Source organism: Artemia sp. Qi Xiang Cuo, chromosome 1 (genome assembly GCF_049724085.1).
Source record: "Artemia sp. Qi Xiang Cuo chromosome 1, ASM4972408v1, whole genome shotgun sequence".
In the NCBI taxonomy this organism is placed as follows: domain Eukaryota; kingdom Metazoa; phylum Arthropoda; class Branchiopoda; order Anostraca; family Artemiidae; genus Artemia; species Artemia sp. Qi Xiang Cuo.
In genome coordinates, this window is record NC_142794.1 from 19,769,422 (window position 1) to 19,788,290 (window position 18,869).

Sequence of the window (18,869 nt, forward strand, 5' to 3'; positions counted from 1 at the left end):
AAAAATTCGTAAAAACAAAAAGTAAAAAAGTCAAAAAAAAGTTCAGAAGAAAAAAGGAAAAATTAAACTCGGTAAACTCAGTATACTTAGGTGAGCGACAATGAAAACGGTGTTAGTCAGACTCTAAAAAAGGTAACACATACTTCAGTATGTATTACCATACTTCAGTGCATACTTCAGTGGCCAGGCTTAACCTAGCCACACCAAGCTCCATAAAATAAATATCAAATTCCAAAATTTGGAGAAAAATTAGTCTGCACTAGCGCAAAATTGAAAAAAAATTTTTCGTTTTGTTTTTTTTCGTTTTTCTTCTAATTACAAAACATACATACTTCAGTATGTATTACCATACTTCAGTGCATACTTCAGTGGCCAGGCTTTACCTAGCCACACCAAGCTCCATAAAATAAATATCAAATTCCAAAATTTGGAGAAAAATTAGTCTACACTAGACAAAAATTGAAGAAATTTTTTTTTTCGTTTTTCTTCCAGTTATAAAACATTGTCACCGGTAGCCCTTACACTTTGGACCCAGCTAATTCAGTCATCAAATCAGATATTTCAATTGAAAATCTGAAAAGAATATGAGTATCAATAATATAGAGTGGGATATTTCTCGTCGCAATTCTAAGTGCGTTGTTGAATATTAATGGACTTAAAACTGAGCCCCGCTTTTACCTCACGCTTCACAGGAATGGGACTTGTCAAACCATTACGAGAACGGACCCGGTCTTTTGAATTCTGGTACCAATTCCAAAGGCAAGCGCAAATAAAGCCGCTACTTCTGCAATTTAACAAAGCAACTAATGACTGGGAATGCAAAATTGAATCAAAAGCCTTAGCTATATCAACCGCGCATACACACAGACTCTTCTTCATAATCTTGTAGCGTTTCATTATAGGCCAGAACACAGTGTGCATTTTGGACTACTAAACATTTTTTTCACTAAATTCTTTTGCATTTTTTTCAGTACAAATTATATTCTGGCTTGTAGAAAGCATAGGGGCTTAGAACCCTACTCATATTAATTTCTGCTCGTTTGGAGTTTAACTCTGTTATTTATTTTAATTTATGTTTGTTTTTGATTTCATTTGTTTGTTGATACTGATTAGTGATAGTTGTATGCTTGGTAGATCATTTGATTATTTAAAGCCAGAATATAATTTGTACATTACTGAAAAATTCAAATGCTGATGCTTATTCCTTCAAATCTTAATTGATTTTTGATTTCTTAAATTTATAAAAGTAAAATATTTAGAAGTTTTTCTAGTAAAGTAAAAATTATATTCTGGCTTTTAGAAAGCTTGGGGTTTAGAACTCTACTCATATCAATTTCTGCTTGCTTTGAGTTTGACTCTGTCATTTTTTTAATTTCTGTTTGTTGTGGGTTTCATTTATTTATTGATACTGATTTGTGGTAGTTGCATTCTTGGTAGATAATTTGATTCTATTTTTTTATTTTGGTTTAATGGAGTTCTTTACTTTTTTTAGAAAACATATTTTGTCGAAAAAGTTTTTTTTAATTAATTTCTGTTCGTTTTATATTCTCACAATCTTTTTCAGTTTGAAAGACTGAGCCTCTTCTAAAGTTAAAAAACCATCCGTTCCAAAAAAACCTTAAATACCCCCTGGGCAGAGCTTACAACCCTTGCCCCTAATCTCCGGGGTTTGGTTCAACCCCAAAGGCCTTATTATATGATATTTAGACTATTATGAATAGAATGGCTATCTCAAAATTTCTAATTAGATGCATTTCGGGACAATACGACGTCTGTGTGGGGGGGGGGAGGGTTAGCTGCCCTCCGATCACTTTGACTCTTAAAAAGAGAATTACAGCGTCTGATTACCAATCTAATGAGTCCCCTCCAAAGTTTATATGACCATGCTTTCTATTAAAATCTTATATGTCTCCAGGGCAAAACATACAACCCTTACCCTGTGAGCTGGGGGTCTTGTTATCCTCAAAGACATAATTTCCAGACTGTTCTGATACGCTGAACAAAATGGCTCTCTCAAATTTTTGAGTAGAAGTGTTAGGGGAAATGATGGGCGTGAGGGGGAGGGGCATTTGCCCTTTGATCACTTTCTACTAATAAAAAAGGCAGTAGTCTTCTCAATTTCCAATCGAATGAGCCCTTTTTGAAGCTTCTACGATAAAACTTTCTGCAAAAACCTTATATTACCCAAGGGCATAACTTACGGCCCTTGTCCTGAGGGCTATAAGGAAAGGATTGTAATCCCCAAAGACATAATTTCACGATCTTTAAACTACGTTGAAAAAAATGGTTATATCAAAATGTAGATCGAAAATATTTGTGGAAATGATAGGCTTGGGGAGGGGATTGTCCCTCCGATTACTATCGAATATTAAAACGGGCAATAGCCCTTTCAATTTGCAATCGAATTTGCCCTTTTTGAAGTTCGTACGACAACACTTTCTATAAAAACATCATATGCCCCCAGGGTATAACTTGTAACCCTAGTCCTGAGGGCTGTGAGGGGTTGTCATCCTCAAAGACCTAATTTCCAGAACTTTCAACTACGTTGAACAAAATGGATATCTCTAAAACCCTTGCCCTGAGGGGTGCGGAGAGTTTGTCAGCCTCAAAGACCTAAGTTATAGAACTTTCAACTACGTTAAACAAAATGGGTACCTAAAAATTTTGATTAGATGTGTTTGGGGAATTGGTGGGCGTGAGAGGGGGGTTAGTTGCCCTTTAATCACTTTTGACTATTAAAAAGAGCTCTACCCCTCTCAATTTCGAATTGAGTGAGGCTTTTTTGAAGTTTCTAAGACAACGCTATCTATAAAACCTTATATGACCCCAGGGCATAACTTATAACCTTTGCCCTGGGGGCTCTGGGGGGTTTGTCATCCTTAAAGACCTAATTTTCAGAACTTTCAAGTACATTGAATAATATGGCAATCTAAAAATTTGGATTGAATGTGTTGGGGAAATGGTGGGCGTGATAGGGGGGATAGTTGCTCTCCATTCACATTCGACAATTAAAAAAGCCCTAGTTCATTCAATTTCCATTTAAATTAGCCCTTATGGAAGCTTCTACAACAACACTCTATAAAATCCTTATATACACCCAGGGCATAACTTACAACCCTCGCCCTGAGGGCTCTGAGGGGGTCATTATCCTAAAAAAATCAATTTCCAGAATTTTCAACTCTGTTGAACAAAATGGCTATCTCAAAATTTTGATTGGATCCGTTTTGGGAAATGGTGAGAGTAAGACGGGGGTTAATTGGTTCTTTCAATCACTTTCGACTATTAAAAATAGGGCACTAGCTCTTTCAATTTCAAATCGAATGAGAAACTTCTTTGACGTTTCTACAACATCGCTTTCTATAAAAAACCTTATAAGCCCCCAGGGCATAACTTACAACCCTTGCCCTGAGGGGTGGGGGGGGGTTGTCATCCTCAAAAACATAATTTCTGGAACTTTCAACTATCTTAAACAAAATGTCTCTATCAAAATTTTGATTGAATGCGTTGTGAGAATTGATAGTTGTGAGAGGGAGGTTAGTTGCCCTTCAATCCCTTTTGACTATTCAAAAGGGCACTAGCCCTTTCAAATTCCAATCGAATGAGCCCTTTTGAACTTTCTACGATAGCGCTATCTGTAAGAACCATATATGCCCCAGAGAATAACTTGCAACCCTTGCCCCGAGGGGTGTGGGGGGGAGGGAAGTTGTCATCCTCAAAGACATAATTTCCAAAACTTTCAGCTACATTGAACCATCAGGCTATCTCAAAATATTGATTGGATATGTTTGGAGAAATGATGGGCGTGAGAGGGGGTTCATTGCCCTCCAATCACTTTCGACTATTAAAAGGGGCACTAGCCCTTCTAATTTGAAATCCAATGAACCCTTTTTGAAGTTTCTACAAAAATATTTCCTATAAAAACCATATATACCCACAGGGTATAACTGACTACCCTTGCCCCTGAGGGCTGTGTGGGGGGGGGGGGGTTGTCATCCTAAAAACATAATTTTCAAAACTTTCAACTACGTTGAGAAAAATGGCTATCAAAATTTTTATTGTATGTTTTTGAGGAAATGGTAGGCGTCAGAGAGAGGATTAGTTGCCCTCCAATCATTTTTTACTATTAAAAAGGGCACTCTAGATTATTTGATTTTATTTTTGCTCATATTTGGCTTAATGGAGTTCTTTACTTTTTTTTGAAAAACTTATTTTGTAGAAAAAGGTTTTTAAATTAGTTTCTGTTCGTTTTATATTGACATAGTCTTTTTCAGGGAAAACGACTCATCCTCTTCTAATGTTAAACAACCATCCTTTCCATAAAAACCCTAAAAATCCCCTAGACATAACTTACTACCCTTGCCCCTAGTCTCTGGGGTTTGTTTCAACCCCAAAAGCCTTGTTATATTAGATTTCGACTATTTTGAATAGAATGACAATCTCAAAATTTCTATTAGATGCATTTCAAGACAATATGACGTGTGTGTTTGGGGGTAGGCAGATAGCTACCCTCCGATCATTTTGACTCTTAAAAAGAGGAGAAAAGCGGCTGATTACAAATCCAATGAGCCCCCTCCGAAGTTTATATGACCATGCTTCCTCTAAAAACCTTATATGCCCCCGGGCATAACTTACAACCCTTGCAATGAGGGATGGGGGATTTGTTATACTCAAAAACATAATTTCCAGACTTTTCAAATACGTTGAACAAAATAGCTATCTTAAAATTTTGATTGGATGTTTTTGGGGAACTGATGGACGTGAGAGGGAGGTTGGTTGCGCTTCAATCACTTTCGACTATTAAAAAGGGCACTAGCCCTTTCAATTTCCAATTGAATGAGCCCACTTTTAAGTTTCTACAACAACGCTTTCTATAAAAACCTTATATGCCCTCAGGGTATAACTTACAACCATTGCTCTGAGGGATGTGCGGGGTTTGTCATCCTCAGAGACATAATTTTCAGAACTTTCAACTACGTTGAACAAAATGGCTATCTTAAAATTTTGATTTGTTGTGTTTTGAAGAATGGTGGGCGTGAGAGGGAGGTCTCGCAGTTGCTATTCATAAAAAATTTCGGAGTAAATTAGTTAATGCTAATGATTTGTTTATTATTGTTGATTTAGGAGGAGCAACTGTATTGTGTGTATTCATGCCAACTAATTATCGTAATGCTACTTCAAATCATAAATTCTTGTTAGCATGTGCCAGATTATCAAATGTCACGCACAAAATTAGGGCATCAGGAAAAAAAAAATTCTGCTTTGCCGAGACTTGCCAACACTTATTTAAAGAATGATATTGCTTCCCTTTCTCAGATATTAAGAGCCTCTTTGCCATCTCACCTACATATTTTACAAAAAGATCAGAACTACACATATCTACACAGTTCCGATGCACCTCAGATTTGGATTTTATTATAATAGATCTTCAAGAATCAGCGAGCGCTAATGTACATGTATCACAAGGTTTTTTAATTAATGACCATTCGTATCTAGAATTGTCCTGCTCTCTTCCAGCGTCATTAAGTGGCGGATCAGGGATGAAGAAACGCTTCACGAATTCAAAAAGCTTAGTTCTTTTTTCGAAGTTTTTCAATTCAGTTTTTTAGTTCTTTCTTAAGTTGTTCAAGACGAATAAAGTTTAACTACAAACAAGAGTTTGGAGACTGCCTCCTTCCTTAACTGTATATTAGAACCAAAAGCCTACTGCGTCATTGGCGCTTCTCTGAAAACGAATTGTAATAAAAATATTTTCTTTTGTACTTAATATTGAAAATAAACATTAAATTACCGTGAAATTTTGAACTGATAAGCTTTCAGCAATTAATATCATTATACATCAAATAATCAGTTTAATTCATTAGTTCTTTCTAATATTGTTCAAGACCTCTAAAATTGTCCTCTTCTTTAACTGTAAAAACCTAAAGACTGCTGTGTCATTGGCGCTTCACTGAAAACGAATTATATTCAAAATATTTTCTTTTCCAGTTCTTACAGCAATGAAAATGAAAATAAAAATTATAGTGCAATAAAATATTGAACTGATGGATCTTTAAAAAAATAATATATTATATATCAAATATTCAATTTGGTTTTGTTTATACTTTCCAAGATTGTTCAAGATATATATAGTTTTCAGTAAAACGCCAATGACGCAGTAGGTTTTAGACTTTTACAATGAAAGAAGGAGGCGATGCCCAAACTTTTTATTTGTAGTGATTTTTGTTCGTTTCAATCTTGATTTGCATATTCAATCTATGTTTCACTCGTTTTAAGATTTATTTATCCATTTACGTTAATATCTATTATATGTTTGTTTGCATTGATTGTTATTCAATTTTTGTTCGTTTCAACTTTCATTTATACTTTAATAGCAAAATATTTTTTTCATTTTAAGCTTGATTTCATATTTAATCTAAGCATTACTCGCTTTAAGATATATTTAATCATTTGTATTATCCCTTGTTGTATGTTTTTTGCTTTGATTGTTTATTTAATTTCTATTCGTTTTGGATTTCATTTATTCTTTAATAGTAATTTTTGGTCGTTTTGAGTTTGAATTTTAAAAACTATTTATATCTGCTGAGCTTAAGTTTAAAATGGTCCTTACTTTTATTTGAAAAACTTATTTTTCGGAAAGTTTTTTTATTAATTTTTGTTCGTTTTGATTGCAAAAACTATCAAGTTTTTTAAAAATTCCTTATTTGAAAATCAAACTTAAAAAAAAAATAATCAAATGTTCATCTAAGTATCAAAACTGGTATCAAAGTGAGAATATCAAAGTGAAAAAATGGGTTTGTGTCAACCTCGGAGTTTTTATTATCTGATGTTTGAACTATTTTTAACAAAATGGCTATCTCAAAATTTTATTGGATATCGGACCGGATGCCCTTTGAAAAAGTGGAGCGTGGGCTAGATGCCTATTGATCACTTTTGACTCTTAAAAAAGAAATAGATGTATCAATTTCCGATCAAATGAGCCCACTCCGAAGCTAATACGACTCACCCTTCCACAAAACCTTATATTCTAATAATAGAAAACTTACATAAGTTACAATTCTTGCCCGGGGGCTATGGAGGATTTCTCAACCCCTAAGTTATAGTAGTTTGAATTTTGGACAATTTTGAACAAAATGGCTATTTCAGAATTTTGATTGGATGGATTTGGGAGAAAAAGGCACAAGAGCGGGGGGGGGATTCTTCCTTTTTGATCACATTCGATTTTGAAAAGGGCCATAATAAATTTCCTTTTCCGGTTGAATGAGCTTCCTCCACAGTATATACGACCACGCTTTCCATAGAAGCTTTATATGTTAACGATGGCCTGCTAATATAACTTACAGCCCTTTCCTCCAGGACTGGGGGGGGGGATTCAAACCTGGACCGTAGCTGGTTTACATTTGGACTATATTTAACAAAATGACTAACTCTAAATTATGATCGGAAGCATTTAGAAAAAAATGGCGTGGGGGGGGGGTTGCTTACCGTCCAATTATTCTTGACTTTTAAAAACGGAGCTAGAACTTTCGGTTTAAATCGAATGAGCCTTTTCCACAGTCTATACGATGATCTCTTTGACAAAAACCTAATATATGAACAATGGACAGCTTGCATAGCTCACAGTATTTGCCCTGGGGGCAGTGAGAGGTTTTGTCAACCCCCGAGGCATAATTATTTTAATTACTTCACCTTTTGACCATTTTTGACATAATGGCTTTACTATAAAAATGTCAAACCTTACAATAACTTTCGACTATTAAAAGGGCACTAGGCCTTTCAATTTCCAATCGAATGAGCTCTTTTTGAGTTTCTGCGACAACAATTCCTATAAACACCTTATATGCCCCCATGGCATAAATTACAAACCTTACCCTAAGGGCTCTGAGGGTGGTTGTCATCCTCTAATATCTAATTTCCAGAACTTCCAACTACGTTAAACAAAATAGCTATCTCAAAATTTTGATTGGATGTGCTTGGGAGAATGATGGGCGTTGGGGGGGGGGGGGACTAGTTACCCTCCAATCGCTTTCGACTATTAAAAAGGGCAATAGCCCTTTGAATTTCCAATCCAATGAGCCTTTTTTGAAGTTTCTACGACAACGCGTTCTATAAAAACCTTATATGCCCCCAGGGTCTTAAATAACCCCAGGGCCTCCAATCACTTTCGGCTATTAAAAAGGGCACTAGACATTCCAATTTCCAATCGAATGAGCGCTTTTCGAAGTTTCTATGACAACTCCTTCGATACGAAGTGCCCGGGTATAGAGAAGAAAAAATAAATAATACATTCTGCCCCAGGGCATAACGTAAAACCCTTGCCCTGAGGGTTGTGGGGGAGTGTCCTTCTGAAAAACATATTTTCAATCTGAAAATCAACTACACTGAACAATATGGCTATCTCAAAACTTTGATTGGATGTGTTTGGGGGAATGATGGGCATGGGGGGGGGGGGGTCTAGTTGCCCTACAATTACTTTCGACTATTATAAAGGGCACTAGCCCTTCAAATTTCCAATCAAATGAGCCTGTTTTGAAGTTTCTACGACAACTTCTATAAAAACCTTATATGCCCCCAGGGCATAACTTAAAACCCTTGCCCTGAGGGTTGTGGGGGAGTGTCCTCAAAAACACAATTTCCATCAGGAAATCAACTACGGTGAATAAAATGGCTATCTCGAAATTTTGATTGGATGTGTTTGGGGAATGATGGGCGTGTGGGGGGGGGCTAACTGCCCTCCAATCACTTTCGACTATTAAAAACAGCCCTAGAAATCTCAATTTCCAAACGAATGAGCTCCTTTTAAAGTCTCTACAACGACCCCTTCCATATGTATTGTCCTGCTCTAAAGTAAAAAAACAATATATGGTATATTGTGCCAATTGTTCTTATAAGCCCTAAGGGCATTACTTCAAACACTTTCCTCTAGGGATGTGGGGGAGCTTCGTCCTCAAAAAGATATTTTCTATCGCGAAATCAACTGCGCTGAACAAAATGGCTATCTCAAAATTTTGATTGGATGCATTTGGGGGAATGATGGGCGGGGGGGGGGGGGGAAAGTTGCAATCCAATCGCTTTCGACTATTAAAAGGGTCAAGCCCTTTGAATTTCCAATCGAATGAGCCTCTTTTGAAGTTTATACGACAGCGCCTTCTATAAAAATCTTATATGCCCCCAGGGCATAACTTAAAACCCTTGCCCTGAGGGTTGCGGGGGAGTTTCCGTCTCAAAAACATATTTTCTATTTGGACATCAACTACGCTGTACGAAATGGTTATCTCAAAATTTTGATTGGATGTGTTTGGGGGAATGACGGGCGTGGGGGGGGGGCTAGTTGCCCTCCAATCACTTTTGCCTATTAAAAAGGGCACTAGCCACTCCAATTTCCAATCGAATGAGCCCTTTTTGAAGTTTCTACGACAGCTCCTTCGATATGTAGTGCCCGGGTATGGAGAAAAATACCAAAAACACATTGTGCACACATCGTTCTTTACTTAGGCAGCGCTAGAGCGCTGCCTATGATTTTGTGTGCCACAACAATTTTGCATCTATCGCAAAGTATGTATTTTAACCTTATTTTATGTATGGCAGTAATTTTAAGTACTTTAGCATTTTCAGTTTGAGAAAAGTTCTGGGAGTAATTCGATAGCCAATTCTTTATCTAGTTCTAATTAGTGTATTTTGATATGTCTTAACGTCCCTTCGAAACTTTTAACTGTCCTCCCATACAAAACTTCACCTTATTAAAGTCTTAGGGGGGAGGGGAGGGACATTTTTGGCAGTTCATATTATTTGTAAGTCAATAATATGAACTGCCAAAAATTTCCCTCCCCTCCCCCCTAAGACTTTAATAAGGTGAAGTTTTGTATGGGAGGACAGTTAAAAGTTTCGAAGGGACGTTAAGACACATCAAAATACACTAATTAGAACTAGATAAAGAATTGGCTATCGAATTACTCCCAGAACTTTTCTCAAACTGAAAATGCTAATAATACATTAAATAATACATTCTGCCCCAGGGCATAACTTAAAACCCTTGCCCTGAGGGTTGTGGGGGAGTGTCCCTCTGAAAAACATATTTTCTATCTGGAAATCAACTACACTGAACAATATGGCTATCTCAAAATTTTGATTGGATGTGTTTAGGGGAATGATGGGCATGGGGGGGTCTAGTTGCCCTTCAATCACTTTCGACTATTAAAAAGGGCACTAGCCCTTCAAATTTCCAATCAAATGAGCCTGTTTTGAAGTTTCTACGAAAATGCCTTCTATAAAAACCTTATATTCCCCCAGGGCATAACTTAAAACCCTTGCCCAGAGGGTTGTGTGAGAGTGTCCTCAAAAACACAATTTCCATCAGGAAATCAACTACGGTGAATAAAATGGCTATCTCGAAATTTTGATTGGATGTGTTTGGGGAATGATGGGCGTGTGGGGGGGGGGGGGGGCTAACTACCCTCCAATCACTTTCGACTATTAAAAACGGCCGTAGAAATCTCTATTTCCAAACGAATGAGCCCCTTTTGAAGTCTCTACGACGACCCCTTCCATATGAAGTGTCCTGCTCTAAAGTAAAAAAAAATAATATATGGTACATTGTGCCAACATTTTTCTTATATGCCCTCAGGGCATAACTTAAAACCCTTTCCCCGAGGGATGTGGGGGAGTTTCCTCCTCAAAAACATATTTTCTATCGCGAAATCAGCTGCGCTGAACAAAATGGCTATCTCAAAATTTTGATGGGATGCGTTTGGGGGAATGATGGGCGTGGGGGGGATAGTTGCCGTCCAATCGCTTTCGACTATTAAAAAGGGTCAAACCCTTTGAATTTCCAATCGAATGAGCCTCTTTTGAAGTTTATACGACAGCGCCTTCTATAAAAATCTTATATGCCCCCAGGGCACAACTTAAAACCCTTGCCCTGAGGGTTGCAGGGGAGTTTCCGCCTAAAAAAAATATTTTCTATTTGGACATCAACTACGCTGTACGAAATGGCTATCTTGAAATTTTGATTGGATGTGTTTGGGGGAATGACGGGCGTGGGGGGGGGGCTATTTGCCCTCCAATCACTTTCGTCTATTAAAAAGGGTACTAGCTACTCCAATTTCCAATCGAATGAGCCCTTTTTTAAGTTTCTACGACAACTCCTTCGATATGAAGTGCCCGGGTATGGAGAAAAAAAAATCAAAAACACATTGTGCTCACATCGTTCTTTACATAGGCAGCGCTAGAGCGCTGCCTATGATTTTGTGTGCCACAACAATTTTGCATCTATCGCAAAGTATGTATTTTAACCTCATTTTATGTATGGCAGTAATTTTAAGTACTTTAGCATTTTTAGTTTGAGAAAAGTTCTGGGAGTAATTCGATAGCCAATTCTTTATCTAGTTCTAATTAGTGTATTTTGATGTGTCTTAACGTCCCTTCGAAACTTTTAACTGTCCTCCCATACAAAACTTCACCTTATTAAAGTCTTAGGGGGAGGGAGGGAAATTTTTGGCAGTTCATATTATTGACTTACAAATAAAGGGAACATACCACTCCATGCCTTTTTTATGCTCTTTACGAATATTTTAATCACTTCTATCGGAAATTCAATCCCCTAATGTGCAAATTCGTTTTCAGTGAAGCGCCAATGACGCAGTAGGCTTTCGGTTTTTGTTTATAGTTAAGGAAGGAGGCAGTATCCAAAATCTTGTTTGTAGTGAAACTACATTCGTCTTGAACAACTTTAGAAAGAACTAATAAATTAAACTGAATATTTGATGTATAATGATATTAACTGCTGAAAGCTAATCAGTTCAACATTTTGCTATAATTTTAATAGTTATTTTCAATATAAAGTACATAAGACGATATTTGTAATAAATTTGGTTTTCAGTAAAGCGCCGATGACGCAGTAGGTTTTAGACTTTAACAGAGTGATTTGTTCGTTTCAAGCTTGATTTGCAAATTCAATTTAAGTTTCACTCGTTTTAAGATTTACTAAGTTTCACTATCTAAAAAATGTTATCTGATGCAAAGGCTACCTCAATTTTTATATCATATATATTTTTGGAAAAAAGGGCTTGGTGGAGGGGGCTAGTTGCCTTCCGATCACCTTTGACTCTTAAATAGGGCACTAGAACTCTCGATTTCCAATCGATTGAGCCCCCTTTGAAGTTTATACGACGCCTCCTTCTATATGAGGTGCCTCTGGGAAAAAAATAAATAGAGTGTGGGGAAAGCTAGCTGCCCTCCGATTACTTTTTACTCTTAAGAATTGAATTATAAATTTCAATTTCTAATCAAATGAGCCCACTATGAAGTTTATACGAGCATCCCTTCTATAACACCCATACATGCCCCCAGGGCATAGCTTTAAGCACCTACCCCACGGCCCTGGGGGGCTGTGTCGACACCGAAGTTTCAGTTGTCTGAACTTTGAACTAGTTTTAACAAAATGTCATCACCACTTAGGCCGATTACCAAATAGGAAAGGTCTCTCTCACCTTCGTTATCAAACATACACACAAACTGACAAATTTTTTCTAATTTACTATTTCAAAGCTTTGCCATCACAAACTGACAAATTTTCGCTAATTTTAAAATTAAAATTTCTACTCTCGCTTATCTGTTCTTACACCCCGTAATACTTTCTAATACAGAAAGATCCCCCCCCCCCCGCAAACTCAAAACTCAATTGTTCAGTCAATTCATTTTTCCTTTTTATTCTCAAAATCCCATAATTTTCTAATTATTCCGGCAAAAAAAAGTCAATTTGTCTATTTTTTATATTATTTCATGAGGCGAGAACTAAACCGTCTTTCATCAAGGGTAACCTCGCTCATGCGATGTGTCTTTCCTAGGGAGAGCCTGGCTCATCAAATTTTCAATTCGCAATATTTCAATTAATTTTGTCGTTTACCGCTCAATTCTTTATAGCCTACTACACAGAGGCCAGATGAGCCAGTCTCTTCGGAAAACGCGTATTCTTTTACTTATCACTGCCATTGACAGCTTTCCTTTAGTAGCTGCCACCAGTATACGACACGATAAGATTAAAGTTTAGAATATCAAGTCTACATAATAAAGTTTACCCAGAAAAGGCATTTTTATGATAAAAGGGGCCAAAAGTAACAACAGTTACTATACATGCACATTCTATCCCCGTGTATATTTTCACCTCTTTCTGAATTTCTTTCATTTTGGCTGGTTTCACCCCCCCCCCTTTTTATCTTTTTTTTTATCGCAAATATGTATTTTAACCTTGTTTTAAGTGTGGCAGTAATTTTAAGTTTTTTAGCATTTTCAGTTTGAGAAAATTTCTGGGAGTAATTCGATAGCCAATTCTTTATCTAGTTCTAATTAGTGTATTTTGATGTGTCTTAACGTCCTCTCAAAATTTTTTGAAACTTTTAACTTTCTTCCCATACAAAACTTTACCTTATTAAAGTCTTTGGGGGGGGGAAAGTAAATTTTGGCAGTTCATATTACTGACTTACAAATAAAGTAAACATACCACTCAAAGCATTTTTATGCTCTTTACGAATATAATAGTCAATTCTATTGAGAATTCAAAATTACCCAACCCCACCCCCCTAGTATGCCGATATGTTTTTAGTGAAGTACCAATGACAAAGTAGGCTTTTGGTTTCTACTTACAGTTAAGGAAGGAGGCAGTATCCAAACTCTTCTTTGTAGCGAAACAAGATTCGTCTTGAACAACTTTAGAAAGAACTAACAAATTAACCTAAATATTTGATGCATAATGATATTAATTGCTGAAAGCTGATCCGTTCAACATTTTACTATAATTTTAATGTTTGGTTTCAATATTAAGTACACAAGACAATATTTCTCATAAAATTGGTTTTCAGTAAAGAGCCACTGACGCAGTAGGTTTTAAACTTTCACAGTGAGGGAAGAAGGCGATACCCAAACTCTTGTTTGGTGTGATTTTTGTTCGTTTCAAGCCTGACTTGCATATTGAATTTAAGTTTCACTCGTTTTAAGATTTACCAAGTTTCGCTATCTAAAAAATTTTATCTTATGCAATGGTTACCTCAAATTTTCTATCAGATATATTTGTGGAAAAAAGGGCACTAAACTCTCGATTTCCAATCGATTGAGTCTCCTTTGAAGTTTATACGACGACTCCTTCTATATGAAGTGCCTATGGGAAAAAAATTAATGGAGTGTGTAGGAGGCTAGCTGCCCCCTGATCACTTTTTACTCTTAAAAAGTGAATTACAACTCTCAATTTCCAATCAAATAAGCCCTCTTTGAAGTTTATATGAGGATCCTTTCCATAACACTCATATATGAGTAGAGTAGTACCTACCATTTCTAGGAGCTTATGTTCCTTCCTTTGCTATTCTAGGAGCTTATGTTCCTTCCTGTGCTATTTGGGGCCTTTATGTTCCTTCCTGTGCTATTTGGGGCATTTATGTTCCTTCCTATGCTATTCTAGGAGCTTATGTTCCTTCCTGTGCTATTTGGGGCCTTTATGTTCCTTCCTGTGCTATTTGGGGCCTTTATGTTCCTTCCTATGCTATTCTAGGAGCTTATGTTCCTTCCTGTGCTATTTGGGGCCTTTATGTTCCTTCCTGTGCTATTTGGGGCCTTTATGTTTCTTCCTGTGCTATTTGGGGCCTTTATGTTCCTTCCTGTGCTATTTGGGGCCTTTACGTTCCTTCCTGTGCTATTTGGGGCCTTTATGTTCCTTCCTGTGCTATTTGAGGCTTTTACATTCCTTCCTGTGCTATTTGGGGCCTTTATGTTCCCTCCCATGCTATTATAAGGGCTTATGTTCCCTCCCATGCTATTCTAAGGGTTTATGTTCCCTCCCATGCTTTTCTATGTGATTATGTTCCATCCTATGCTATTATAAGGGCATATGTACCCTACCATGCTATTCTAAGGGCTTATGTTCCTTCCCATGCTATTCTAAGGGCTTATGTTCCCTACCATGCTATTCTAAGTGTTTATGTTCCCTCCCATGCTATTTTAAGGGCTTATGTTCCCTCCCATGTTCTTTTAAGGGTTTATATTCCCTCCCATGTTATTATAAGGGTTTATGTTCCCTCCCATGCTATTCTAAGTGTTTATGTTCCCTTCCATGCTATTCTATAGCGCTAAGTTCCTTCCATTGTTATTCTATGGGACCTCTACACGTGATTAAACACGTTATGAAACTACGTGCTATTTGTTTATGCCCCATTGGTACAATTCCAAACGAGCGGGGATTCCCCTCCGGTTCCTAAACATTGCAAAAAAGATAGTAGTATGAACAGGGATACTCCACACAAGTTTGTTTCAACTCTATGTTTTTCAACCAGTGTATTTTTCAAGGCAAAAACTTTTTTTTGGGAGCAAGTCAGAGACAACAAAGACAATGACTCCTCTCTCTCTCTCTCAGACAATTTTTAGTTGTTGGCAGTCCAGTTTATTTTTGGCAGTTAGACTGTCAAAACCGAAGAAATTGTTTTATTCATGTCTCTTTTGCATGTACAGACTGGGCAGCAACTCATCAGGTGAAAATTGTAAAATGATTGATGAGTATGATGAAAAGTGTAGATTATGCAACCCGTGTAAATTGCATAAAGGATATACTATACAAATTAAAGGTTGTAATTCCTGTCATGAAAAGATGTGTGACTCTCATCCTAGAGGCCACCTGTACTTCGATTGCCACTATGATAAATGTAATCAGTGGTAGAATACATATCCCGGTATGATTGGAAAGAATCCTAAGCGTGACTTTAGTTTATTGCTAAAAGATTGGTATCGTCGTGGTTTTAGATAGTTCTGGGAGGAGGAGCCGGGTCAGCGATTCAACTGTTGGAACAACAAAAGAATTTGGTTTTTGCGTCATCGTTGTGAAGACAATGGCTGCTATGATTATAAGCCCACTGATTTTTATTTGGCTGTGACAGAATGTGATTCGCCACTTGAGGACACTATTTGTGACATTACTTCAAATAAGCAAATTGAAACATGTTAATTCTATAGAATGAATAAGAATAGTATCATTGACTATACAAAAAGATATGACAAGAGTGAAGTTACGCTCTACTGTAGAAAATGTGACCCTGACATTGCACTACATCAGGATCAGTATACTGTGAATTCGGATAATCTACCTGCACTAGTTGTTGTCGACAAATACCTAGTAGAAGATGAAATCTAAAGAGTAGAAAAGTCGTTTTATCGTGAATATAAATTTTTATCCTTTATTAATAAACAATTTCACATACATTTTTAGAATATTTTAATCGTAGGGCTCTAAAATCAATACTAAATACGCTTGTAAGTATATTTTCCACTAGAAAGTCGTTGAATCGAGGTAAGTCAACGTAGATATTGAGAAACTGCTTGTAGGTGTAGCCACGACATCTGAAAATGAAAAAGAGTAGTGCATGAAAGCCACATGTCTTAGTCGTTAAATCCTGTACTCTTCGTTGATTTTGAATAATAGTTTTCCCACTGCTTTCAATAAAGTTGCTGATGTATGGAGTGTAGAATTTATACGATAGGCTAAGAGGATCAAAAAATTCAATATTCTTCGCTGTTTGAAAGATGCATAGCCAATCGCCCGTCTTCAAAGTCGATGGACTGCTATTAACAATGATTAAGGTATTGTTAACACTTGGAATTTTTTCAATGAAGTCCGAGGGTATGCAATAGGACTTGTACTGGGACATGGATGGATCCATACTAAATACGTTGATTCTTTGGTTTATGCTCTTGGTGCTAGGTCTAGTAGAACACTACCGTTGGGTGTGATTTCCCAATAGGTTTCAAATTAACTCAGTGATATTAGCGTGATACTCTCAGTCAAAGTATCGGCAAATGTACACTCTAAACGTACATTCCCTGTTCGTACTATGCTCATATCCTGAGTCCCCGACAAGTCCAAAACAATTACGCCATGATTTTTTGAAAACACTGAATCGGTTATTCCATTTTCAAATAGTTGAGAGTCATGATCTAGGGATTGCATGGTCAAAATCGTACAGAGTTCTATAGGATTTTTTGTCAGAACATAGAGTGTACAGTGGAATAACATTCACTTTGCACAACAGGCTAGATAGACCAAAAAAATTAAAATCATGGAGGGATTCAGTCCAGGATCCATCGTCACTGCCACTCTTCACAAAGGCCAAAGCCAATTTTGATGGGATTTCTCTATTGATAAATGATGAATCGCTATAGCTACGAGAGCCGGTGGCAATGTGACGTTGATTGGTTATCGTATGGGGGGCAAAAAGTTTAATGTTGTTGCCATTGGCTCTTAGCTTTTCCACTGCCAATGCAACAGAGCTCATAACCTGTTGTTTTCGGACGTGGAGAATTGCCGATGTGATAATGACATTTGCATCGGCTGCTGCAGGAAGTGTTTTTCTCAAAATGAAATTCGATGGGGCCAGCTTTAGCTTTATGTCAATCTTGACATTGGGGGAGCCATTGAGATATATTGAATATCTCATGATTTAATTTTCCAACCAGATGATACTCCTGGTTCACTGCAGTAGTCAACTCACCATCAGTATCAACACCTGATTGGTAATCATAGCCTAATGATTGTCCTCTCAACTCCTTGTATGCCTTTTGTGTCATCATCATAAATTTTATGTAGCTTGCATAGTTTGATAAATTATTGCTAGTGCTCACCAATGTTCCATTAATAAATATATTAATTTGTTTGAATAGGTTTTGTAGAATACAGTTTTCATAGGAGAGACCATCGCCAGAATTTGGAGCTTTATTATCTGACTTTTTCTTCCCCGCAACATTTAAATCAATAAATGTTGATGACAAATCAATGAAATAGTCTTCATTGGAAAATATTTGAAAGTGTATATTTTCCGTTAGGGGTTGTTGGGGATGAAATTGTTCATAGTAGCCATACTTGACACTGACATCAACATTTCCAGGATTGAATAGATTAAATGAGGAACTGATTGATGGGTATGATTCCTTGTGGGGAGATAAGACATCTTAAGAGAAGAAATCCTTCTTTGATCTAACAATCTTTTTCTTCTTCTTCTTCTGTTTATTGGTCTTCCTTGTTTTATTCCTCAAAGTCCTTGTTGATGTCCTTCGCTTCCCGCCTGGGTAGAGACTGATGAGTGAATGAAGCGCACGCATCCTTTTCAATCCCTCCCCATTTTGCCGAGATTTTAATTGCTCACCAACGGCTCTTACTGAAGATTTAATATTTTCCTGAACACTCTCCTTGAAATTCTTACCCGACCCCCAGTCCTGTAGTGTGGAGGCAGCAAAATTTAATGCAGCATGCACGAGATATTTTCTGGCAAGGGGTAGTGCAGAAAGCAATAGCCTAGCAAACCAGCTACCAAGACCATAGCCAGACATTGTAGTACGGCCCTTGTAGTAGTCCAATCCATTGCCTATTTGATGTGGACTCAAAGCACCAAAATAGCAATCGATATTGGGACAGACAACTGGAATTCTTCTATTGTTCATTTTAGGGGATTGGGCTGTCGTCGACAATGGGTCGAAAATGCCTTATAATCACTGATAAGCCTTGAAGATCGCCCAATTCACTTCTTAGTGTTAACTAACAGAGTTCCAAATACGAAGTGTTTACAGGAACATACTGAAGATGCTTTATATTATAGTGATGAACAAGTTTATGAGTTGTTTTTCGTTCAAGAACACGTAGGAGGGGGACATTTGAATTACCAAATCTCGATGTTTCCACAAAAGATGCATAAAGAAATATGCAAGAGTCCGAGGCGAAACCAGGTGGATAATCAGCAAAAATAACTTGATCCATCCCGTAAACGATGCCAGCATTTTCCCCATTGATCGTATTCTGTTTAAAGCCAAGAACGTCTCTCAGATTATCATTGAGAATAATTATTCCA

At 37.1% G+C, this 18,869-nt stretch overlaps 1 protein-coding gene across 1 annotated transcript in view; it reads right to left on the bottom strand.

Annotated features, from left to right (window-relative positions):
* LOC148956089 (ubiquitin carboxyl-terminal hydrolase 7-like) overlaps positions 1-18,869 on the bottom strand; it is a 59,647-nt gene that overhangs the window by 33,692 nt on the left and 7,086 nt on the right. The gene's annotated exons all lie outside the window — the stretch shown is intronic.